The sequence below is a fragment of the Narcine bancroftii genome, chromosome 5, assembly GCF_036971445.1.
Source record: "Narcine bancroftii isolate sNarBan1 chromosome 5, sNarBan1.hap1, whole genome shotgun sequence".
Lineage (NCBI taxonomy): Eukaryota > Metazoa > Chordata > Chondrichthyes > Torpediniformes > Narcinidae > Narcine > Narcine bancroftii.
In genome coordinates, this window is record NC_091473.1 from 67,796,877 (window position 1) to 67,823,362 (window position 26,486).

The 26,486-nt window shown below is 41.8% G+C and overlaps 1 protein-coding gene across 9 annotated transcripts in view; it reads left to right on the forward strand.

Annotated features, from left to right (window-relative positions):
- The window catches only part of ralgps2 (Ral GEF with PH domain and SH3 binding motif 2), a 486,036-nt gene that overhangs the window by 82,171 nt on the left and 377,379 nt on the right, over positions 1 to 26,486 (forward strand). The window lies entirely within an intron of this gene.

Consider the following 26,486-nt stretch of genomic DNA (forward strand, 5'->3'; position numbering starts at 1 on the left):
ATTTGAACCTTCCTGAGCAGTTACCATTTACCTTTTCACTGGAGCCCTGTGAAAATTCATAGATGTTAAATTCTGTGCACAGTATAAGAATTGCCTTCAACCAGTGAACTTGGAGGAGTGAGAAGTGAGATTGGACTGTGAATCAAAGAACTTTCCTGAACATGTACACATTACATACATATGTGCTTAGAATTAGAAAGGGATTAAGTTAAGTTAATAGTAATAAATTAAAGTTTGATCTTGTTGTTGTGTTTAAAGAAAATTTAAAGGAACTTTTGTTTAAGTAACCATTTGTCTTGGTGAATTTCTATTGCTGCTGGGTTTTGTGGTCCTCTGGGCCTGTAACAATTCAGATTGGTGGCCTAACATGTTTGCTTCTGATTCTGTGAAAAATCTTTCCATTTATTTTCTTAATACTTTGTACATGTGTCCTTTCATGAAAGCTAACTTTATTTTTCTGGGATTCCAGTAATCTACTTTATTGACAGAGTATTCCAAACAACACTTGAAAAATAACATCCACAATAGCATACATTAAAAAGAGATACAAACCATAATGGAGGAAAAATATATTTGCAGGTCAATATGGTGTGAAACTGCTTATAAACTGGGGTGTGATTGTAATCCCATGCACCTGCTTTTCTTGTGTATCTGGCTGATGGAGATTGTGGATTTGAGAGATGCTGAGAAAGAAATACAGTACATTGCCCCATGAATGTTGTTTATATTTGATATTAAATCTTCGAAAATATCAATCCTTACATCATAATGTGAAGATTTTTTTCTAGAATTTGAAAAGCACACTGAGAATACTGTAATTTCATACTAATTAGATCTTCAATGATTTATTCATGTTCATTCTTATTGTTTCTGATTTCTGCCTTATTTTAGGTTTTTTGGAAGTCATTAATCCATTTTTGTGTGGAAGAGTTTGTTTTTCTGGTGCCCTTTTAAATCTTTCCTCTCTGACCTCTTACTTTTGACTCTTCATCCCTGGGTAAAGATTGTAATAATCAACCATATCTATGCCCTTAATGAATTTTGAAACCTCTGTAAAATCACCATTTGGGCTTCTTTTTTTCCAGGGAAAACTCTTGTGCTAACCAGTCTCATCTTAAAATTAAGCCCTTCAGTGTTCGCAACATCCTTGTGAAACTTTTCTGAATCCTTTTTTGCTTAATCAATAGATTAATCCAATAGATTGGCAACCTGAACTGCATGCAGTATTATAATTATGTCTTGTAGAGCTCTAAAATAAAATTTCAATTGTACTTAAGTTTGTAATGGTTCTGATGAAAAGGCAGTGACCTGAAGCATTGTCTCTGTTTTTCTCTCCACGAATCCTAAATGACTTCAAAACTTGCAGGATTTTCAGTTTTTCTCTTGCAATTGTGTTTTTTTTTCACCAAATTTTCCTTAACTTTGATCTTGTCTTCAATCCTTAATCCTTTTTAGCCAACACTAGTTTCTACTGCAGTCTTTACAAAAACCTTACTTATTCCAATATATACCATTGGAATAACAACTCATGTATAGATGACCCCGGAATCTCCAAGACAAGTTTATTGTTCTCTGATGGTATAAATACAAAACAGTGTTCTCTGATCCTCGGTGTGAAACATGCAGACACATAACCAGGCATAACACATACAGACACATAATACATGTGCAGGACAAGTATTTTATCTATAAAAATAAATGAATATAGTTTTGTGAAAATGTGAAACTCAGATGGTTACTGCCCGTGGGAAGAAGCTGTTTCTCAGCCTGGTGTGATGGCTCTTCCCCTGATGGGAGCAGCTGTGTGTAAGGTGGAAAGGATCCTCAATAATTTTGCCCTCTTCATATAATGATCTTGGTAGATTACATTAATGATGGGGGAAGGGAGACCTAAAATGCTTTGCTGCCTAAAATATAGGTTTTGAGCGATACCCCTTGTATAAGACTAAAATCTGACACTGCTGACCAGTGGATGCTGTTAAAAGAAAATCACAGTATTTTAATAAGAAATTATCATTGAAATAATTAAAATTTATTTGTATATTTTAAAATAAACGACTGTTGGCTCCTGTAACAGGCTGTTTAAAGCCTTTGAAGATAAAGGTTCCATTATTGTCATGTAATACTACATTTAGAATGTAACATACATGCAGTTCTTTAACTTTAATCTATTGTAAGGCAGTCAGAGAGTCGCCACTTTGTCCAGCACCTCCTCAAAGCCGACAGCAGTTGGACTGGGTGGATGGACTCTGCAGAGGTGCGCTGAGACTGGTGGGAAGATGGCGGTGGTTTTGAAACTTCGCCATCAAAATTAGAATTTTAAATCTGGCGTATAGGACAACCTCAATTTTGAGGTAACATTTTTAAGATTAGGATTCCCCAAAGATGCTAAGTATGTTATTTATCCTAGCCAGAAAGGAAGCAAGGAGAAATTCAGCAAAGCTAATCCTGTCCATGGATCAGATTTTCAAATGCAAAGGATAATTGGTTACAAATTACCCATTGCTATTAAAAATGATAATCCAACACCCTTGGGATTTGGTTGCTGGACTGGCAGATTTTACAAACTATTGGCTTTTATTCCAATTAATACTGAACACTTACAATAAACTTAGTGTTCCACAATAGTAAACGTTTCAGTAACCCACAAAGTTTCCAGGAAACGCAGGAAACAGAAGCTGAAGAGTTTAAAGGAAGCATGGGAAACAAAAGTCGATTAGTTTAAAGAGATGCCAGGAAACAGAAGTTGACAAGTTTAAACAGAGCATGGGAAACAGAACCTGGTGATTCTCAAGGGAGTGGGGGAGGCAGGGCTTTGGTGAGTGTTAAGTGAAATCTGGAGCCCCCGTGTGGCCAAATGAGAGTGGGAAATGGGTCCTTGGCATTTCAAAGAGGGTAATTTGCCAATCGGGATTTCTGTACAAACAGATTTCTTTAACAAAGAATTTTACATCTGAATACTATTTTTAAAAAAAATCTCCAATTTGGAAGTATGTAATGGAACCACTTATTCTTTGGTGAAATTTAAAATTTAGTCATGAAAATTAGAAGCTAGGTCTTTCATTGTGCCTCTGAACTAATTCTGCTTGATTTGAGATTTTTGTATTAAGATCAATCTGTTTTACTTTAATAAATGCATGGCTTTTGTTCTGTACTAATTAATATGTATTTTAGTACAGGTACATGATCCTTTATCCAGACATCTAAAATCCGGAAAGCTCCAAAATCTGGCAAGTGGGGACTGGCAGTTGGGGGAGGCAGCCGAGGGTTGGGGGAGGAGGCCAAGGGACCGTGGTCGGGGGAGACAACTGAAGGACCGCGGTTGGGAGTGGTGGCCGAGGGACTGGCAGTCGGGGGAGACATCCGAGCAGCTGAGGGACTGGGGAGGTGGCCAAGGGACCGGTGGTTGGGGGAGATAGATGGGCGACTGTCCCTCAAGGGTTCCAGATAAAGGATCGTGTTACCTGTAGTTGATCCTTGTAATTTTTGTGAAAAATGCTTATGATTATTCAGTGAGTTAAGAACTTGGTTTATATTAGCAGAAGATTCACTACGACACAGTAGCTATTGGTTAGCACTACACCAACGGTAGCAACTTGGGTTTGAATCTGGTGCTGCCTGTAAGGAGTTCGTATGCTCTCCCTGTGAATGTGTGGCTTTTATCTGGGTGCTCCGGTTTCCTTATACGGTTCAAAGAAGTCGAGGGTTAGGTTAGTCAGTCAATTGGTTACCTGGGAGCTTGTGGGCCACAAAGGCCTTTTATATGCAGTATCACGAAATTTAAAAAAAATACAAATAATTGTCAAAATGTTCTAAACAAGAATAATAACCAGTTTTTGTTGGGGAAATGTAGAAAGTTGTTGAATATAATTAAATGTGTGTGGGTGCTTATTAATCCAATTTCTGGATGGGTGAGCTTGGAAGATATGAATGTCTTCACTCCACAGCAAAATGGCTGTAACATTTCCATGCATTAAGAGAACTAGAAGAGGGTTGTAATTACCAAATACCGTTGTCTTCTTCTGGCTATCCATCCCATAGCATGATGATGGTTCCTTTCATTCAGTTTGTGGGGTTTGATGTCAGGATACTCCACTCATCAGGAAGGAACAATGTGTGTGTAAATCGATTTTGGTGAGTAGGAAGGTTGCATATGTCCAGACCCACCCTCTCAACATCCCTTTCTGGATCCAGCGGCAAAGTGTGGTCCAAGACAGCTGGGGAAGTTCTGTTGCAGTGAATGGCCAGATCAAGCTTCGATGCAAGGGATGGGCTTCACGGCACATATTCACTAGCTGGCTGTTAACCTTACAAGAGGGTTTGTCCACTCTTTGACAGTCTTGTGTTTCATCCTGCAGGGTGTCAGCACCAGGCAAGCCTGATGGGGGAGGTGGTTTAGTCGTCGAGCCCATGTCCATGCAGCAGATAGTACTGGGTAACGTGGTACCAGTAAAACACACACAGACACACACACAGACACGCGCACACACACACGCACAGGAACAGACACAGGCGCACACACACACACACACACACACACACACACACACACACACACACACACACACACACACAGAGTGAAAAAAAATGGGGTTATGAAAAACAATGTTTAAAATAAAAATGTGCAATACATGTATTTGCAATCATCTTTTCATTTCTTACAATTATTATTTTATTTCTTAAAAAAGCGATGGCATGTTCGTTGTCTGAACGCGGCAGGTCATTGGCGGTGAGCAAAATCCAAAATGCTTCTGAGCGAGGATTTTTGTGGTCCACATCCTGGATCTCCAGTCAGCGTAGGTTAGCCTCCAGGTACTCAATGGCTTCAGCCACTTTTGGGGGTGGGGTTGGGGGCCTCTCATTGTCACCCCCCTGTGGTTCAGGAATTGGCGCTATAGTAACATTACAGACAATATTGTACAGAGTGGTGTAAATCCTCTTTGCTAATTTTAAACGGCCTCTGTGCTTCACCCACCTCTTCATCTGTGAAGCTGTAGAAATCTTGCTCATCATCATCACCTTCATCTTCCTTGGTGGATTGTTATGATGAAAGGACCCTTCTCCCAACACACAAGGATCTGACCTGCCCAGCCCTTCCCACCTAAGTGGCAAACTTCCTTAACCTTCATGCTTTTCAGATAGCCTTCTCTTTCTTCTTCTTTGGCTTGGCTTCGCGGACGAAGATTTATGGAGGGGTAAAGTCCACATCAGCTGCAGGCTCGTTTGTGGCTGACATCCGATGCGGGACAGGCAGACACGGTTACAGCGGTTGCAGGGGAAAATTTGTTGGTTGGGGTTGGGTGTTGGGTTTTTCCTCCTTTGTCTTTTGTCAGTGAGGTGGGCTCTGCGGTCTTCAAAGGAGGTTGCTGCCCACCGAACTGTGAGGCGCCAAGATGCACGGTTTGAGGCGGGATCAGCCCACTGGCGGTGGTCAATGTGGCAGGCACCAAGAGATTTCTTTAGGCAGTCCTTGTACCTCTTCTTTGGTGCACCTCTGTTACGGTGGCCAGTGGAGAGCTCACCATATAATACGATCTTGGGAAGGTGATGGTCCTCCATTCTGGAGACGTGACCTACCTAGCGCAGTTGGATCTTCAGCAGCGTGGATTCGATGCTGTTGGCCTACATAATACTTATATGGCGGTTATCCTGGATGGTTTGATGTCTATATTGCAAACTCTCAATGTCTTTGAATAGCTTCTTGAAGCAGACAATGTGCATGAGGAATGGAATATATGGATGCCGAATGCAGAAAAGTCATTTATAAAAGGCAGGCCAATGTGTACTGCATCACTTGATTTGTTGTTTTTACTTAGTGCTCAAGGCATGGGACATAGTTAAAGTAGAGACTGATAAAATCATTTAAAAAATGTGGTATCTTGTGCAATTGATGATACGGAAGATGATTTATTGTGGGACATTGATGACAAAGCGGAAACTGCCTCATCAGATGCAGACTGGGATCCATATGATGACTGTTTAAACAGTGAGAGTATGGATGTGCTTGCTGCCATCTTTGCTTCAGACGATGAAAGCAAGAGTGATTTTGCAGGGTTCTAATTGTGTGGTTGTTTTCAATAAAAATCTCAATGAAAATCTGTTGCATTCAGGGTTTTTTTTGTTTTGTAAGGGTTGACTTGAATGCTGTATTGGTTTTTCAAGGATTGACTTGTATGTCGGATCAGCACGGATTGGATTTTGATCTGAATTTAAAGTCTCAAAAGTATATCCGGCATATAAACTAACCCTCTTTTTTTGAGAGATTTTTTTGGGTTTCACAATTCGACTTGGTAATTTAGATATTTAGTGGATTGTGGGGAAAAATTATAAGGCTCCATAGCTTTTCCTCAGACATGATTCTATTTTAGAAAATGCACATGGTGGGAACAATCAGTATGTTTGTAATCTCTGAACTAACTACTCAACATGTGCCTATTGCATATTTTTCCTCAGAAATGCAGAAAGAGCATTAGTTTGTGTGTTGTAATTTAATCTAGCCTTTCTCAGTATTGACAGGTTTCTTATTTCTGTTTAGATTCCATGTACAAGACAAATCCTCTGTAAGCAAGGAATGTTTCAAGAAGATTATATATTAATCTCCCTACCCGTAAATTATATTTTTTCATTTCTGCTTGAGAAAAAAATTGATCCAGTTATACCATTTGTGTAGCCGACTGCTACAAAGAAACACACACGCACAGTGTGGCAGGTTAAACTCACTCCTTTAATAGGGCTGGAAAGACTGCTTTTATACTGTTCAACTGTTAAGTTCCCGCCATTTTTGCTGATTGACTGAGCCAGCCATATGAATAACAATAAAGGGAGGGAACATACATGAATATGAATGCCCTTCTTCCCCAGCCTGTTTCTGCTGAGTTAGCTGGGCAGCTTGACCAATGCCATTTTAGGGCTGTTGGTCTGATGTTGCCCCAGCTTCTACCCCTGCCAGTTCGTTGTCCTGGGAGTCGCTTTAACGATCTCTATCCGCGCCTGCTGCCGCACGATGTGCCGGCCTGATCTCCACAATTGCAGCTACCACAGGATCCCCCCCAGAACTGGCATTACAGTCTATAGTGTCCGTAGGTATAGTCCCCAAAGTCTTTTGTGGTCTGCCTCTGGACTCGCAGGAAATCCACTCCGAGGAGTGGTTGTTCCACTGCGGTCAGCGTGACCTCCCACAAGATGTGACTGCCCCCGAACTGCAGCTCAGCCCTACGAGTGCCATAGTTCCGTATACTGCTGTTGTTGGCAGCCCTCAACGTGGGTCCCGCTAGCCTGCGCCTAGTGTCCAGCACTGTCGGGGGTATCACACTGACCTCTGTTCCTGTATCCACCAGGAAGCGTCTGCTGGACAGGTGGTCCCAGACGTACAGGAGGCTCTATTTGTGGCCAGCCATTGTGGCCATCAGCGACGGCTGGCCTTGTCGTTTCCCTGGAACTCGCAGGGAGACTGGCATCAGTGGGCCTCGGTGCTGTTGGACTCTGGCTTTAACTTACTCTTAATTTTAGTCTATGTGTAGTCTGAGTCCAGCGCGTTCTTTGAATGAAGTGATAGGAGAAGGTATTCGGTTCAACAGTCAATTTATTACACAGCACAAGAATAAAACTTAACAGAGCTCTGGGTCAGTCTGTTAGTTCATAGGTCACCTGCCAGTGAGCTACTCCCCGAGACTGACCCCTATTGTCCAGTTGGCACAGTTTATATAGGTCAATCTTATCACACAGAACAAAAGTTGTTTTCCCTGCTAGATCTTTTTGCATAAGGGTTATCACAAGTCATCTCCTGTTTTGCAGATATCTGGGGTGTAGCACTCCCATGTTAATCCTCCTGGCCAGACTATCCCATTGTGTTGATCAGAAATTACTTCATCCCCAGATATCTCTAATCACCATTCTGTTCTTGTCCTGCCAATTTCTGCTGTTCTCTTTAACACCTCCTCCTGCCTTAATCTTCCTCCTAGACTGGTTTTCCATTCCCTTTGATTCTTGCGGGCCATTCTTTGTTCTGATCTGGCCTGTGTCTCCTGTGCTACTTCCCACCTCCTTCAGTTGAGCATTCCTCCTAAATCGTTTTATGCATATCCTCTCCCTGTATCTTGGGAGCAGCCAATTTTGTTCAGCCAACTTTGCTCCATGCTGTGACAGCCACTTAGCCACATTCCTCTTTCCCTGACTCATGCAGTACAAATGAACTTATTGATTAATCATTTATTTCTTACTGTTTTAACCCCTAGATTCCATGCAGTAAATATACACTTATTAATTTATCATTTATTTCATACTGTTTTAACCCCTAGATTCCAACAGTCCCCCTTTTGGTCTCATGAAAATGAGACCAATCACCAGTTAATTTATTAGATAGTAAAGAGCCCTTATTGAATTTAACATCATACACTTGTCCATTATGCACACACTTACGTCCTGTGTGAGCCCCCACACAGTGTTCAGGAAAGTTAGTCCAATCAGTAAAGTACTGTTCTTTTTCGTTGTGCGACCCCCAGGCCGAGTGCACACACTTTGTACAGTGGTTTTCTACTCCAGCCCCTTCAAGGGCTCGGAATACCAGTACCCATAGTCCCCACATAGTATTCATCCCAGCTTCTTTCGTTGTTTTGATGCCAATAACTTGATTATGCCGTCAACCACTGATACACAGTCACTGTAGTCCAATAGTCTCTTTAAAAAAAAAAGGACTTTAAGTGTTCTTAGTCCGTGGTTGCTTCACAGGTTCTCAGTCACCTCCGTTCGAATCTGTTCCAGTGTCCGTGTCGGTGGGTCCGTTGCTGCACACTGACTCCAATGATACCACGTCTCGCCTTTTCCTTGTAGTCGAACCGCGTGGGACGTCCTCTCCACCACTCTGTAGGGTCCTGTCCACCTGGGCTCCGACCACTTTCTTTTGATGACCTTTAGCAGAACCCACTCCGCGACTGAAGGTATCGGTGTTTCCCCTTCTCTGATGGGACTTGTGACCTGTTGTGAAAAATCTGACACCAGAGCCGTTAGTTTTTCATAATAAAGCTTGCATCCCATTGAGCTTACCTCATTCTTCGTTGTCTGAATTCCGGCTCCCGGTCCTGGAAACTGGTGCCCTGTTTGTAGTTCATATGGAGTAAATCCTGTCACAGAACTTACCGAACTCCTTACTGACATTAATGCCAGGGGCAACGCATCCACCCAATTTAGTTTGGTCCGTGCCTGTACTTTCCCGATCTTACTTTTTATTGTTTGGTTCATCCTCTCCACTATTTTCTGCCATGTTAATGCCTTCATGGGTAAACGTAACATTTGGAGCATTCAGTATCTTTTCTAGTCTCGTCTGCCTTAACGAAGTCATTGTAAATGCTGTGGAGCTCACAAATGCTACAATACTATGTGTTGTTAATACTGTCAGGCCATGTCCCCTTACTATGTGTGCCACCTTTTGTAAAATCTTTGCTACTCCTGCTGCATGTCTTGTACATGGTGGGTGTCTGTCTTCCGTTGGGTCTAGTGTGATACTCACAAACATCAGCACACATCTTCCACCCCCTTTTTTCTGAAAAAGAACACCAACAATTGTGTGTGCTTTTTCAGAAACATCCAAAAAGAAAGGTAGTTTATAATTTGGAATCGCCAAATCTGTAGCTGTTGTAAGAGCTTGCTTCAATAGAATAAAACTCATCTCAGCCTGTGCAGTCCAATCCAGTGTAGCTCCCAGATTTCTCATCCCCTGCTCATTCACCAAAGTTCGCAGTGGATGTGTCAACTCACCATACGATGGGATAAACTGCCTACTATAACCTGACAAACCCAAAAACGAAAGCATCTCTTTAACTGTCTTTGGTTTTGGATGATGTAGTATTGCATCTGCCAAATAGGGGTGTAATCTGACAGTTCGAAGGTTATGGGATCAACCTGCTGACAAAAACCCACATCTGCTGGTCCCACTGACCACAGGTTCTCAGGGAGAGAATCTAGCATAGGGGCCGAGTCGGGGTGATCCATCTTCTCCCTACCATGAAAGCGTTCAATCTGTCTATGCTCAAGGAGGACTTGATCATGTGTCGGAGACAAAATTCTGTATGCCTGCCCAGATGAGGAGAACTGCACTGTCGGTATTTGGGTGTCAGACCAGTCCCTTAGGGACTTCAAGTTCCGACACATCGGTCCCAAATCTTTTGCCTGATGAGTAGTGCCAATTGCAAGGGTGACATGAGGAATGGCCTCACCTGCCATCTCATACCATTCCAGCTGCTCAGATGTCAGTGCCACCGCAGCGGCCACTCCCTCCTTTCCTACCACTATGTAGTCCGAATTAATTTCCCATTGCCTGCCCTCTACCTCTTCATAAAAGGCATGCTGATACATTTCATCCCCATCCCTATCGTAAAAGAGGGTCATATGGGGAGGGTCCGAGGGAGGGGTATACGGGTGTAACGACTGGATCCACGGCTTCCATTGATTATAAAGCCTTAGCAGCCCTCCCTTCTGTGGGTCCTCAGGTTGCAGCAGCCCCCAGTAAATGTCAGCCCATTGTCCCTCAGACGCGGATCCTCCAGCTGCCGCCAACAACATCTGAGAACTGGAATGCAGTGTAGTTACTGAACAGTTCATAGAATATCCATTTGGAAAGGTAATCTCTATTCCGCTGGGTCCACAAAGGATCGATGCTCCGCACTTGACCAACAGGTCTCTGCCCAAAAGATTGGTAGGGCACCTGGCTGACAAAATGTATTGATGTGTAAAAGTCTGTCCTGCCACAGAAGTGACTAGTGGTGTAGAAAACGGCAGATTTTCTGGTGTACCCGAGAACCCTATCAGCTGGACGCTAGAGGATGATGTTTTATCTTGAAATTCAGTGCCAGTCAGTGTTGAAAATCTGGCTCCCGTATCCACTAAAAAGGATACTTCCATGTCCATAACTTTAATCTGCAGGAAAGGGTCTGCCAACCTAGCCTGCTCGTGGGTGCTCGGGCTCCGTCACTGTGGGCAATATTGCTCCTCCTCTGTCAGCAAAGGGAATTGTCTCTTTGGAGCTAAAGCCGCATGGGGTGCCTGATGTACCGGGGGTGGCACTGACGATCTCTGGGACTGGACCCAATGCTCATTTTGTGGTGGTCCATATCCCCTTCCCCCTGTGTCCCGAGGATCCCAAGCCAGGGGGCAGTCTCTCTTCCAGTGTCCTGGCTGACCGCATACAAAGCATACGGCTGGCTGCATTCGTGGAGTGTCCCGAGGATCCCAAGCCAGGGGGCAGTCTCTCTTCCAGTGTCCTGGCTGACCGCATACAAAGCATACGGCTGGCTGCATTCGTGGAGCACCCCGACCTCTCCCTCTTACTCGGAATCCCCCCATTGGACCTCCCATTCTGGCCACATAGGTGGGACCCGGTGCCCAATATGGGGCCGGGTGCCAACTCATATTATTCCCTTGTGGTGGCTGCGTTGGCTGCTGAATCATCTGGTTTGCACCCTTTGAGGAAATCTTTTTTGCCTCGTTTGCCTTTTGCCTAGCCTCTGCCAATTGAAGCTTAAGGAGTTGCACTTGTGCCGACTCCATAGTATGTTTGTCCTCCTTTTGCTTAGCCCTGTAACGTTTCATGTGATGGGTCAAATGTTTTTCCCATTGCTCACTCGAGCAGCCAGGAATATCAGGGTTATTCTCTAATGTCTCCCTAACTACAGCTGGCAGTCCACTCGTTACTGCAGCCCTAAAGAGTGTAGTCTGCAAGGGATCTGTGGCTGGGTGTACTCCTGCCTTATCAGTCCAACTCTCCCTACACTGACTCAAAAAAGTCGAGATCTCCTCATCCTCCTTTATGGAAAAGGTCAGGGACTGCATGACACCGGGGGAAAGGGGGACTGGACTGTGATTTAACTGTGTGTTGCAGCTTGTCTGCTAACATTAGCATATGTATCATCGAACTTGTGAGTTGCAGCCTGTCTGTGTACATTAGCATATGTATTAACTCTCTCTCTCTCTGTTACATGTACAATCCTGACTACCATTCTGTCTGTCTTTGTCCCACCATGTCCTTTGTGCTATCGCTTCAAAACTCCTGTCTTTAATACCTGTGTAGGCTAAGATACAAATTAGATGTACTCCACTAAAGCTGTTTAATTCCCCTGGTCCGTATTGGGATCCCTTATATCCCATTATGACTATACATTAAATCTATGCCCTGTCTACATTCTAAAGGAGCTGAATTGTAACCTCTGCTGCCCCTATTCCAGGGGGGCTTAAAACATTAACGAACAATATTCCAAAGAAATTAGTAAACAACAATGAACAATACATGTAAAGCTCATTAAAAACAGCATTAAAATACAATAAGAACTGAATAAAGCACAATAAATGTAAAGCTCATTGAAAACTGCAATAAAATACAATAAGAACTGAATAAAACACAATAAATGTAAAGCTCATTGAAAACTGCAATAAAATACAATAAGAACTGAATAAAACCACAATAAATGTCAAGCTCATTGAAAACTGCAATAAAATACAACAATAACTGAATAATCAAAAGACAAGTAAAATACAACAATAACTGAATAAACCATTAAAGAAACGAAAAAAATGTTAAATTACGGCACTTTGTAACAATCTGACTTTCCTTTGTGTTAGTGTAAAAATTGTAAAATGAAACACAAACCATATTTGCATGGGTTTTGAATATGTTAGACCTTATTAAAATGCAGTTGGAGCTGCTTGTCTGTATGGGGCACAACCCTCCAATTTGTTAGATTGAGTACATAACAGACATTGCAGCACAAGAGCCCCTGCAAGAGAACTTGAAACATATTCAACCTTTAGTTCTGCCTTAAGTAAAATGCCTTGTGCCACAGCTCACAGGAGCTGGCCTTATTTAAAACAGTCTGTAAAACAGGCACCAAAAAAAGTTAAAAGATGTTCTTATGAAGATTGCACACACAATAATTTAAGTACAGGCTAGTTTCTATAATATTCCACTTAAAAGTTCTGCTGCATGAATCCTGGAGCTTGTGGAGTCATTATTGAATCAAGAAATATTGGTGCCATGCCAATCTCATTCTAACATGCCAATTTCTCCAGTCCTTAAGTCAAGATGTACTGAATAGCATCTGGTACAAGATCTGTGAGTTCTTAATGATATTATTATTCTCATGCACCCAATTGTTCTGAACTATGCCACCAATTTAAATCATATTCCACCTATTGCAGTACTCACACACCACCATAGACCAGTTCGCAGGTCTATTTCTCCATTAAGCTGAATCCAGTTGCGCAGGGTTTACCTCCGTGATTATTTACAATGTAACTTCCGCACTACCGGATTTAAATATAAACCTGATGAATGGGGGAAAGTTATCATGAATTAAATAACAGCGGCAATACAGAGAAATTGTGCTGAGGCATTAATTTCACTCCAGAGGAAAATGCACCAGAGAAATGAATGATTAAACTTATAGGAATCCCCAGAGGTATCTTTATTCTCCAGAGGTGGGTGATCTTTAAACTCACGGACCTTGACTGCTGAATGTGTAGAAGAAATGTATTAAATGTGTTGATAGGGCTCCATACCTCTAACTGCAAGACACGAGCCTGAAGCCTCAATTTCAAGTGCCACAGTGCACTTAAAGGGACATGCACACTCCCCCTTCAACTGGCTGATCCAGCCACTTTACACATCAGATCCTTGTCCTTTTGCCTCATGTTCCTGCACCTCCTTGGCTGCTTCCCTCTCTGCTTCTCCTAAGTACCGTACCAGTCGGATTTTTTCAAATCCTTGTGGCACCTTCCCCTGATTCTGCAGCTCTCTCCATATCTGTTCGTATCGTGCCATAGCCTGTACCTCCTCTCCCTTCGGTACTCCTCCCAGTAATTGATCCCTTGTTTTCTCCCACTGTCGGTTTACAGATAGGGGAACCCCTCTGTCTCCCCCGAGCTCTTGCCCTACATCCCTATTTACTCCTTCCATCTCCGTTCTGATCTTTAACCCTTTAGACTTCGTGATCTTGACACCCTGCAATCTACTTCGTCCCTTCCCACGTTGTATAACCACTAGATGACCAGCAGCTCCCTGAAAACAGGTGTTCCCCTTCAGGGATGATCAGAGAGAGAGAGCCAGCTGGGGGATTATGTGTCTCGTGGTTGTGTGAAGTGTCTATTGTTTGTTTTGCGGTTAGCTTGTTAGTTTCCCCCTTTGTGTGAAATGTACATTGTTTGTTTTGCGGTTAGTCTGTGTACACAGGTGCCTCACTGTGTGACTGCCTATCCCCACTGTGTTTCCCTGATCCGTATTCTAAATACCTTGCCTCTATGCCCTCTCTACCCCTTTTTCAGAAGTACTTAAAACATCGTGAGTAATACAGTGATATACACAGCAACAATACCAGCGTGCATGAAAAAACAGTTAAATGCCGAACACCTTATACAGATACTTATTACTATTATGGTACACGATTCTTAAACAAATACTTTATTATACACTACTATGGTACACGATTCTTAAACAAATACTTATTATACACTACTATGGTACACGATTCTTAAACAAATACTTATTATACACTACTATGGTACACGATTCTTAAACAAATACTTATTATACACTACTATGGTACACGATTCTTAAACAAATACTTATTATACACTACTATGGTACACGATTCTTAAACAAATACTTATTCCACACTATAGAAACAAATAACTATAACACAATACACCTTATACGGATACTTATTATACCCTACTATGGTACATGATTCTTAAGCAAATACTTATTACACACTATAAAAACAAATAACTATAACACAATACACCTTATACGGATACTTATTATACACTATAGGAGCAAATAACCATCACCATACACCTTATACTAATTGGCCAAGTGTCTAAAGCTATCTCTCGAGATCGCTACGAGGGGACTCCAACCCCGTTCTACTAGGAGGACTCCAACCCCCTTTCTACTAGGAGGACTCCAACCCCCTTTTTCTAGGAGGACTCCAACCCCCTTTTTCTAGGAGGACTCCAACCCCCTTTTTCTAGGAGGACTCCAACCCCCTTTTTCTAGGAGGACTCCAACCCCCTTTTTCTAGGAGGACTCCAACCCCCTTTTTCTAGGAGGACTCCAACCCCCTTTCTATTACAGGGGACTCCAACCCCGTTCTACTAGGAGGACTCCAACCCCCTTTTGTTTTATTCTTTGGCTTTAACGAGGGCTTTTGCAGAGTAGTGACAACACACAATTTTATTGTTGCCAATAGCAGAACTTTGTTTAAACAGGCGTCTGCTTACCTCCCTTTGTTGAATGGCCATTTGTTGTTATCACCACACCACAATCGACCGGTGTTTCGTATCTTTTTCTTCCGTCACTTCTCCATCTTCATCACGTCGGGGTCACCAAATTGTTGGACTCTGGCTTTAACTTACTCTTAATTTTAGTCTATGTGTAGTCTGAGTCCAGCGCGTTCTTTGAATGAAGTGATAGGAGAAGGTATTCGGTTCAACAGTCAATTTATTACACAGCACAAGAATAAAACTTAACAGAGCTCTGGGTCAGTCTGTTAGTTCATAGGTCACCTGCCAGTGAGCTACTCCCCGAGACTGACCCCTATTGTCCAGTTGGCACAGTTTATATAGGTCAATCTTATCACACAGAACAAAAGTTGTTTTCCCTGCTAGATCTTTTTGCATAAGGGTTATCACAAGTCATCTCCTGTTTTGCAGATATCTGGGGTGTAGCACTCCCATGTTAATCCTCCTGGCCAGACTATCCCATTGTGTTGATCAGAAATTACTTCATCCCCAGATATCTCTAATCACCATTCTGTTCTTGTCCTGCCAATTTCTGCTGTTCTCTTTAACACCTCCTCCTGCCTTAATCTTCCTCCTAGACTGGTTTTCCATTCCCTTTGATTCTTGCGGGCCATTCTTTGTTCTGATCTGGCCTGTGTCTCCTGTGCTACTTCCCACCTCCTTCAGTTGAGCATTCCTCCTAAATCGTTTTATGCATATCCTCTCCCTGTATCTTGGGAGCAGCCAATTTTGTTCAGCCAACTTTGCTCCATGCTGTGACAGCCACTTAGCCACATTCCTCTTTCCCTGACTCATGCAGTACAAATGAACTTATTGATTAATCATTTATTTCTTACTGTTTTAACCCCTAGATTCCATGCAGTAAATATACACTTATTAATTTATCATTTATTTCATACTGTTTTAACCCCTAGATTCCAACAGTGCCCCATCTCTAGTGGTAGAAGCACCATCTGTCATTGGACTCACTCCTGCCTCTTGTCTGCTATTCCTTGCATGGGACTGCTCTGCTCTGATTGCGGGACTTCTTTACGAGCCCCACGATAGCCGAGCACTTCTGTTTCTGTTTCCACAGAATGCCTGCCCGTGCTGCGACTTTCTGGGGGTCGGTGAAATCCGCATCCTCCAGGAGCAATTGGGTGTCTTCAGGCATCTGTTCCAGGAACGCTTGCTCGAAAATTATGCCGGGCTGCTCATTTCCCAGGTGGGCCAGCATCTCGTTGATGAGTGCCAACGGGGATCTGTCTCCAAGCCCATCCAGGTGGAGCAAATGTGCTCCTCGCTCTTGTCGCAAGAGTCAGAACGTCTCAGTTAATAGCTCTTTGAACCAGTGTAAGTGCCTTCCGATGGTGGCCTGTGGATAAAGTTGGCCATTCTGTCTGCAGTCTGTGGATCCAGGGTGCTGACCACATGGTAGTACTGGGTGGTCTCTGCTGTGATGCCCCGAATCTGGAACTGAGCCTCTGCCTGGTCAAACCACATGTCGGATCGAATCTGACCAGAAGGTCAGGAGCTTCAGGCCGACTGCACTGACTGCTGCTTCGTTCTCCATCGCTAGGTTTATATTCCTTCTAAATTGTCAGGGTCACCAATTGTAGCTGACGGCTACAAGGAAACACACACACACACACACACACACACACACACACACACACACACACACACACACACACACACACACACACAGTGTGGCAGGTTAAGCTTACTCCTTTATTAGGGCTGGAAAGGCTGCTTTTATACTGTTCAAGTTCCCGCCATTTTTGCTGATTGACTGAGTCAGCCATATGAATAACAATAGCGGATGGGAACATCTATGCATATGAATGCCCTTCTTCCCCAGCCTGTTTCTGCTGAATTAGCTGGGCAGCTTGACCAGTGCCATTTTAGGGCTGTTGGTCTGATGCTGCCCCAGCTTCTACCTCTGCCAGTTCGTTGTCCTGGGAGTCGCTTTAGTGATCTCTGTCCACGTCCGCTGCCGCGCTATGTGCCGGCCCAATATCCTCAATTGTGAGCCGCCACATTTGCTTTTTTTTTAATGGTCATAATCATGTATGAAGAAGTTGTAGAAGCTGAAATTGTATGCCTAAATGTAGGGATGATTAAAGGCAAATATATTGTGGAGAGTAAATAAAGAGAGAAACTCTTTGGTGGAATGTGCAGAAAGAACAGTGATTTTTTTTTCTATTAGAATTACGATCAGGAGTATCTTGACAAAGGGTGGGTGCACAGTACAACTCATCATCTGAAATCAAAAAATTTTAGATAAATGAGTACATCTGAAACAAATTAGAAATCCTAGTTTGTCCCATTTTTTTTCGGAGCCAAACTGACCTCAGGTTGTAAATAAATTCACTCAACATGAAATTAGAATGTCCTCGTTTCAAGCAACTCCCTCGCCTCTTTCTTTCCATTTCTTCTTTACCTTCCCCATTGATGTTTCTCTACCACTCTCCCTCTTAAACTGCGTGCCACTGACTCCCAGCCACAAGAATCCCTTGTCCCAGTGTCATCAAGGAGAGCAGCCTCCCAGGCAGGAGCGGTACCTCTGGCTCAGTGGCGTTCCCTCTCCTCCCTTTCCCTGCTTTCCCCTACCCTCTCTCCTCAGCACACTGGAGCCCCTGATGCGGACTCCAAACACTTCCCTCGACCTACTACCGCATACGCACATGGACTTCCTGGAGTGTGTGTGCAGTAGGCTTAGGGGATGATTCGGAGTTGGGACTCAGGCTTCGGAAGCTCTGATGATCGGGGAAACAGAAGCTTGCTGACTTACCAGTGAGTGTTCCACCGGCCTGGGAATATTCCCAAGGTATCAGCAGTAGTGGTGGAGACGTGTTGGAGATCTACGGCAGTGGTTGGGGTATCAGCAGTAGTGGTGGAGATGTGTTGGAGATCTGCGGCAGTGGTTGGGGATGTGTTGGGGATCGGCGATGGCCAGCATTTTTTTTTTGTTGAGAATTAAATATTATTTTAATGCTTAAAAAGCCTTCCCTTGTTGTTTGTTGTTGTTGTTTAAACATTAATACAAGTGATTTGCTGTTGCTACTGGGACTGTTTTTAAAAAATGACTGATTATCTGACAGGCCTGGACCTGAGCATTTTGGATTATTGGAGTTGTGTAAGAAAAGTTTAATTTTTTTATGCACGTACAATCAACATATCAACATTGATGAATGTGCATACTCAGTGACTAGCTACATAGGCATTGAGGATGTTAGGATGAGTAAATGCTACACAGGGCAAATCAGAAACCATGGCTGGATGCAGTGGTTCATTCAATGCTCAGAGCTTGTGACGCTCGGGTGAGGAGATGACATTAAGATCAGCAAGGACTTAATCCTAAACTGAACCGTACTGTGCAATCATGAAGGCAAAGAGGGGGTAGGTACAGAGAATCTATAGATACCTTTGTTACACTGGCGATGTGAGGCACATGTGGCAGGGTATTCAAACCTGAACTGACTATAAGTCAACCTTCCCTTCCTGACAGGTTGACTATCTTCTATGCATGGTTTGATGAGAAAAATGATGTGACATCAAAGAAAACCGTCTCTCCTCTTGAAGAACAAGCACCCTGCATCACAGCGGTTGACATGAGGATTCTATCCAGGGTGAATCCACGAAAAGTGGCAGTACCAGACAACGTACCTGGACAGATGCTGAAGGATTGTGAAGCCCATCAGTTAGGATTTCCATCAGATATCTTTAATGTTTCATTAGAGCAGTCTGTTCCCACAGGATTCAAGGCAGCTCCCATCATCCTGATGCTCAAGAGAGTGAAGGTAGCTGGACTAAATGATTACTGCCTTGTGACACTGACTTCTACAATCATGATGTGCATTCCAATACCAGCTCCTAAAAGCATTAAATCACACCGCCCAGTGGCATTGGATCTTTTCCAGTTTGCCTACCATCCTAACTGGTCCACAGATGATGTTAGAGCCCTGACTCTACTATGTCCTGACCCACTTCAAGAATGATGCTTCAGGCTGTTGTTTGTTGACTTCAGCTTGGCATTCAACACAATCATACCCAGAGGCTGGTGGATAAGCTGTCCTTGCTGGTACTCAATGCCCCTCTCTGCAACTAAATTCTGGACTTCTTGACCTAAAGACTACAATTAGTCTGGACTGGCACCAAAATCTCAAGTCCCATCGCACTGAGCACTGGTGCAGCTCAAAGCTGCACGATTAACCTGCTACTTACTGTTCACGCAGCTGACTCGTGACTGCTCTGCTGGAATCTATTCAAACAGCATCTTCAAGTTTACGGATGATACAGCAATAGTTGGCTTCATCGGCAGTAATGATGCCAATGAAGGTTCAAGACTGAAATGTTGGTTATATATCTTTATCTTTGCGATATAAAATATACTGACTGCTGAGTTTCTCCAGCATTGTGTTTTTTACTTCAATCAGTGCTTGCAGACTTTGATGTTTTACTTATGGCAACAGAGATGAGTTGGCTTACAGAGAGGAAATTACGAAGCTCGTAGGATAGTGCAGGAACAACAATCTGAGTTCCATTATGGACAAGATATGATTGTGAACCTCAGGAGAATGAAGGTTGTCTACAATCTATTGCACATCAATGGCTCCATTGTGTTGAGAGAGCAAAGTTCCCTGGCGTGCATATAATGGACGACCTATCCTGGACCCACAAGACCTCCTCATTAGTCAGGAAGGTGCAGCAGTGCCTACACTTCTTAAGGGCAAGGTTAACAGCCCTTATTTTGACAACATTTTACAGGAGTACAGTTGAGAGGATCCTGTCTAGCTACATCATTGTGTGGTATGGGAGCTGCAAAGCATTGGACTGGAAGTCAATACAGAGGATCATAGAAACAGCTGAGAAGATCACTGGGGGTCTTGCTTTCCTCTATTGACAGAATTCACTGGGAGCGTTACTTCTGTAGGGCTCAAAGAATTGTTGAGGACCCTTTCCATCTAGCACACAGTTACTTTTACCTCGAGGTGATACAGGAGCATCAAAATCAGGACAAGTAGGCGTGGAAATGGCTTCTTCCTGCAGGCTGTGGGATTAATGAACAGCATCCAGTTACAAAGTAAATAATTCCAAATATTTATAAATAATTATTTTAAATTACCCATTATATCTGAATGTACAGTGCCCTCCATAATGTTTGGGACAAAGACACTTTTTTTCCTTAATTCACCTCTGTGCTCCACAGTTTGAAATTTATAATCAAACAATTCACATGTGATTAAAGTGCACATTCCACAATCTGTCCCCCACTACTTTTGGGTGGGAGGGGGATGGGGAGAAAAATATAAAAATATTTTTTTAAATTATTGGCTATGGATATTTGATTAATGTTTTATTTATTTTTTCCTGTAATGATGTAAACAATTAAATAAAATTTTTAAACAATCTGTCTCCCACTAGAACAGAGTATGAGCAGGGACTCAAGTTTTGTAAGAATATTCCTACCACCCATGGGTCTTTATATTGTCCGAGCCTGCAGCTGACGTGGACTTTTTACCCCCTCCATAAATCTTCGTCCGCGAAGCCAAGCCAAAGAATCTTGTACCACAACTCTCTTGCCCACTTCCAATGTTCTAGGTGAGGTGTGTGCTAATGCTGTTTTTTGGCAATCGGAGACCTAGTCCGCAGGTTACGGCCAAACATTAGTTCTGCTGGGGTGCGTTTTGTGGTAGAATGTGGCATATTTCTGTATCCCAATAGGAAATATGCGATTTTGTGTGTCCAGGAGGCATTTAGAAGTTTCATGGTTTTCATTGCTTATTTGAATGTTTGAATATTAGTACTTGGTTGATAGGGTGCAGACAAAATATGTCTGATATTGTTGTCGAGCATACATTTTTAAAAATGTTCTGATGTAAATTGAGGTCCATTGTCCATAACTAATTCATGAGGCAATCCATAAGTTTTTAAAAAAAAACTTTATTTATTTGTTCAAAAAACAAATAATATATGATATATGCAGCAATTAAACATAAACATGAACATTTTTTTTATATAGAAAAAAAGAAAAGAACCCCCCCCTTCAGCCAACTCTCCTAAGGAAAGCCATAAAGAAAGAAAAAAGAAAGAATATTAAATAAAAAGTTAAATATACATTAAAATCTAATCAATATAAATTGAAATGTAAATATTCTGAGTATAACAACCACTTATTAATAAAAAAATTATAATTATCACATGAAACGTAATTTTTCCATTATTAAACAATATTTAATCTCATTATGCCATTCTATTAATATCAATCATATTTGTATCTTTCCATATACTAGCAATACATTTTTTCGCTATGGATAAAGCTAAAGATACAAAAGCAAGCTGAAACTTATCAGAGGTTGCAAACTACCCAATAAAAATACTGTTGGATCTGAAACTATTTTAATCTTATCCAGTTATTCTAAAAAAGATTGAATTTTCTTCTAAAAAGATTGTATATGTATACATAACCAAACAGCATGAAAAAAAAGTTCCAACCGTATCACCACATCTAAAACATAAATCTGATTCATTAAAACCATATTTTTAAAATTTTTCAGGTGTCAAATATAATTGATGTAAAAAAGTGTAATTAATCATTGCATAACATGCATTTATCAATCTAGTTACACTATCATAACAGATATCTAACCAATCCTCTTCAGAAAAAATAAAACCAATATCCGCTTCCCATTTAATTTTAGATCTATCCCAAACCTTTTTATCCATACCATCCTGTAATATTTGATACATAGATGAAATATAACCCTTCTCTGGTACCTTCATAAGAAAAGTCTCAAATTTAGTCATTTTAGGTAAAATCATATCTCTACCAAACATACATTTTACCAAAGATCAAATTTGATAATAAAGAAATAAATAATTCTTATCAATACCAAAATCTTCCCTCATCTGATTAAAAGATAAAAACTTACCCTCTTTAAAACAATCTTCCAAATTTACCCCTAGAGCCTATCATTTTATTTTTCTTTATCCATAACTTGAGGCAATCCATAAGTGACAAAGATAGCTCATAGATAGTCAATCAGGGGATCTGCTTTGGTGTTTTTCAGCTGTGAAACTACTGGCCATTTGGAGTGTGCGTCCACAGCTATTAGGAAGGTCCAGCGAAATCTACATGAATCTGATGCCAGGGTTTGGATGGCCATTTCCATGGGTTAGCTTAGGCTTGCGGCATTTTTGTCTGCATTGACTGACATACTTTGCATTCTCTAACTGTTTTTTCAATGTTGCTGTCTATGGATGGCCACCAGACATGCATCCGGGCCAGTGCTTTCATTTGTACCATTCCTGGATGGTTGTGATGCAGTTCTGATAACATGGTAGTTTGCCATTTGTTTGGAATAATTGTTTAAGTACCCCTAGTAAACATCTTTCTTCGACTGACAATTAATGGTGGCGTGTGTGGTAAGGTTTTGGATCTTCTGGAATGATTTCAGATTCGGGCCACCCATTAAGGGTGAAGAATAGGATCTTGCTTAATGTTGCCTTTTTTCAAGTTTCCTTTGCAATTATTTGGGCTGTAATGGGCAGTTGAAGTTGTTCTTGGTTGACGGCTGCTGCCTCTACTGTCCATTTAATAATTTCTTGTTCTGTCTTGGGTAGTGGCATGAGTGATGAAGCATCTGCATGGTTGTTGAGTGATCCTGGATTATGCTTTATATCCTAGTTATACACCGCTAGTAGCATGGTATATCTTTGAATTCTGGCTGGAGTTAATACTGGTATACCTTTGTGTGGCCCCAGGATTAAACTAAGAAGCTTGTTGTCTGTGATCAAGGTGAATTTTTTTTCCGTAAAGATATTGGTGGAATTTTTTTATACCAAGAATTATTGCTAATCCTTTTTCTAGTTGGGCGTAATTATGTTCGCTTGTGGTTAATTTTTGCGAAGCATATGCTACTGACTGCTCACCCTTTTCTGTGATTTGGGATAGTCCTGCTCCTAGTCCCACTGGTGAAGCATCCACAGCTCGTGTAACTTATTTATAAGCGTCGTAGTGGATCAGCACCTTATTTGTTGACGTTAGTATTTCCTTTAGTTAATCTACTGTTTTTAGTTTCTGTGTTCCAATACCATGTTTGATCTTTCTTGAGTAATTGGTTCAGCAGGCTGAATAGTGTAGACTTATTAGGGATATGTTTTTGGTAGTGATTAGCAAGTCCTAGGAAGGACTGTAATTCCGATTTGTTGGTTGGGTATGGGGCCTTGCGAATGGCTTCTGTTCCTGCTGGATTCATTCGCACCCCCTCATTGTTGATTGTAAACCCAAGATATGTTACTAAGGGGGGCATGAAGACACATTTGTCCTTTTGTAATTGTATATTAGCCTGTTGTAGTCTGGTTAAAATCTTTTCAAGATTTTGTAAGTGTTCACTGTCATTTTGGCCTGTGATGATGATATCATCTAGGTAACACCCAACTGAGAGTCCATGTAGTAATTTGTCTATTGTTGCTTGAAAAATCGCAGGTGCTACTGAAATTCCGTAAGGCATGCATGTATAGGTGAATAGTCCCAGACGGGTATTGATTTTTGGTCCAATTCTATCTGTTGATATGCTTGTGACAAATCTAGTTTTGCGAATTTTTGTCCTCTGTTTAGAGTTTGGAATAATTCTTCTGCCTTGGGCATTGGGTGTTCAGGTATTTTGAGTGATTCTTTAAAATCGCTACGAATGTGAATTTCATCGTTTGCTTTTCGTATGGGGGTATGACAGGCGCTGCCCAATCACTGTATTGTATTAGTTCTAATATGCCTTCATTTTTTAGTCTTTTTAATTCAGCGTCAATTTTTCCTTTCATAACTGTTCTGGCTTTGAAGAATTTTGGTTCTGCATTATCTTTTAATTGCAGTTTGGCTTGAACACCTTTAATTTTCCCCAATTCTTGTTGGAAAACTACTGCGTGTTTGTTGAGGATTTGGTTGAGTTCTGGCTGGGATGTGTCCGTGTGGTTTACATTTAGTATTGAACTGATTTCCTGCCAGTCTAGGGGATTGTGTTGTAGCCAGTTTCTTCTGAGGAGTGCTTGTCCCTGGGTATCTACGACATAGAGAGAGAGTGTTTTTGGTTGCTGTTGTTTGTATTGTACTTGGACCTTACTTTTACCAAACACTTTGATTCTGTCTCCTGCAACAGATCTTAGAGTTATTTCAGTTTTTACCGCGAGGCACGGTAGCAAGCATTCCTTTACATGTAACGGCATTAGGGACATCTCTGCCTCTGTGTCCAACTCCATTTTTAGCTGTATAAAGATTGCTGTGCTTCCTCCATTTATTCCTTGGGTGTGTAATATCTCAGGATTTGAAATTTCAGGAGCTTGAAGGTTAGTTGTTGGGCTGTTATCATCATTGTTGGTAGGTTCCCTTTCTCTCTCTGCAATTGTTTTGACTTTAGCTACCTGTTTATTTGCAGGCCATCTGCGCTTTAGAAGCAGATATTTAGCTTTGACATGTCCTCCTATTTTGCAATGGTTGCATTTAGAATTTTTGAAGAAAGAGTTTTCTGGTCATTGGTTGTATTTCCCACAACGGAAGCATTGTTGGTGGGAAGACCTTCCGACCGGTAGGTCTGGTTGACCCACATCCAAGTTTTTATCTGCCATTTCAAAGCTGCAGGCAGTTCAGTATGGAATCTGTAATGTAACATCTTGATCCATTCCTAATAATTTTTGCCTTGCTTGGCAATTTGCCAGCCCCATCACTAATCTGTCTCACAGTGCTTGATTTAGAAACTGTTCGAAATTACAGTGCTCCACCAGTTTTCACAACGATGCCAGGTATTCACTTACCGTTTCTCCTGGTCCTTGTCTCCTTTTATAGAATCGTTGCCTTTCTGCCATAACTGGTGGTTTAGGGCTTAAATGATTCCTTAAAGCTGTGCATAATTTGTTGAATGTCTTCGTCCCTGGATCTTCTGGGGACAGCAAAGTCTTAAGGAGGTCAAATGTTTTGGTGGAAGAGGACACATTTGTGGTTTACTAGACATTTCACAATATTGTGGGCTACGCAGTTGTGGTTAAACCGTTCTACATAGTTATCTTCTACTTAGTTGAATTTCCAGAATTTTCCCTCTGCCATCTTGATGCACTTTCATCTTGATCTTTTGGCGGAAATTTATTGGGGTTGTTAGGTAATTGTTCGTTACCCTTCTGTTGTTTTCTTTTTCATGGTTGATGCACGTGTAGGGTTTGTTTCATTCCTTGTCACCACTGTTGTGTATGCACTCAGACAATTAAGACTCGGAGACGTGATCCTTTCTCATCCTTTACTTCTATTAGACTAACTGGCTACTGGCATACAGGGTTTTATATATATATTTGGAAGGGTGACATCATGACGTGGATATCATGATGCCTAGCAGAGGGCAGGCTTATACCCAATCCTGAGATCACAACCCTGAAAGTCCTGTCCTTCAACCTCGCACCTAACTCCCTGAACTCTCACTGCAGAACTTCCGCACCCTTCCTCCCTGCGTCATTGTTCCCTACATGGACCACAACATCTGGCTCTCACCTTCCCTCCTGAGAATGGTGGGAATTAGATGTTAGAAATCTTGGTCCCTGGCACCTGTTATCTGTCTCCCTAACTATTGAATTCCCTATTACTACAGCTCGCCTCTTTTGCTTCCTTTCCTTCTTAGCCACAAGGCCAGAGTCCATGTTAGAGACCTGATTGCCAAGGCTTCTCCCTGGCTGCCCCATTTCCCCACCCCCCTCCAAAACAGTATCCAAAATTGTATACTGATTAATGGGGAAATGGTCACAGGGTGATTGTTGGTTCTCTTTCCCTCTCCTGACTACATGTGATTATTGCATGCTGTGCATGTGTGTGCATCGTGGTCCAGGGAAATGCTGTTTCTTCTCATTGTAAAAGTGCAGTCAGATGATAATAAATTTGATTTTTAAAAAAAATTACATCAAATGGAATGGTGTTTTCTTTTAAAAAAATTTATTTATGTGTTATCTTTCATAATCTCTGGATAATTCAGTGTTTCCATCCAAATAAATAATTTTTAAGTATAATTTTTAAGAAATGTGGCAACAGTTTAGAAAGCACTTTGATCACCTGTTGTGCAGTTACATCAATTTTTCCTTCATTTATGATCAGATTTGAATCATATTTTTCAGTCATTAAAACTCCATTTTCCTTCTATCATTAACAATTACGTTTTACTTAGCTGAGATCGGGGGCTTTAGAACTG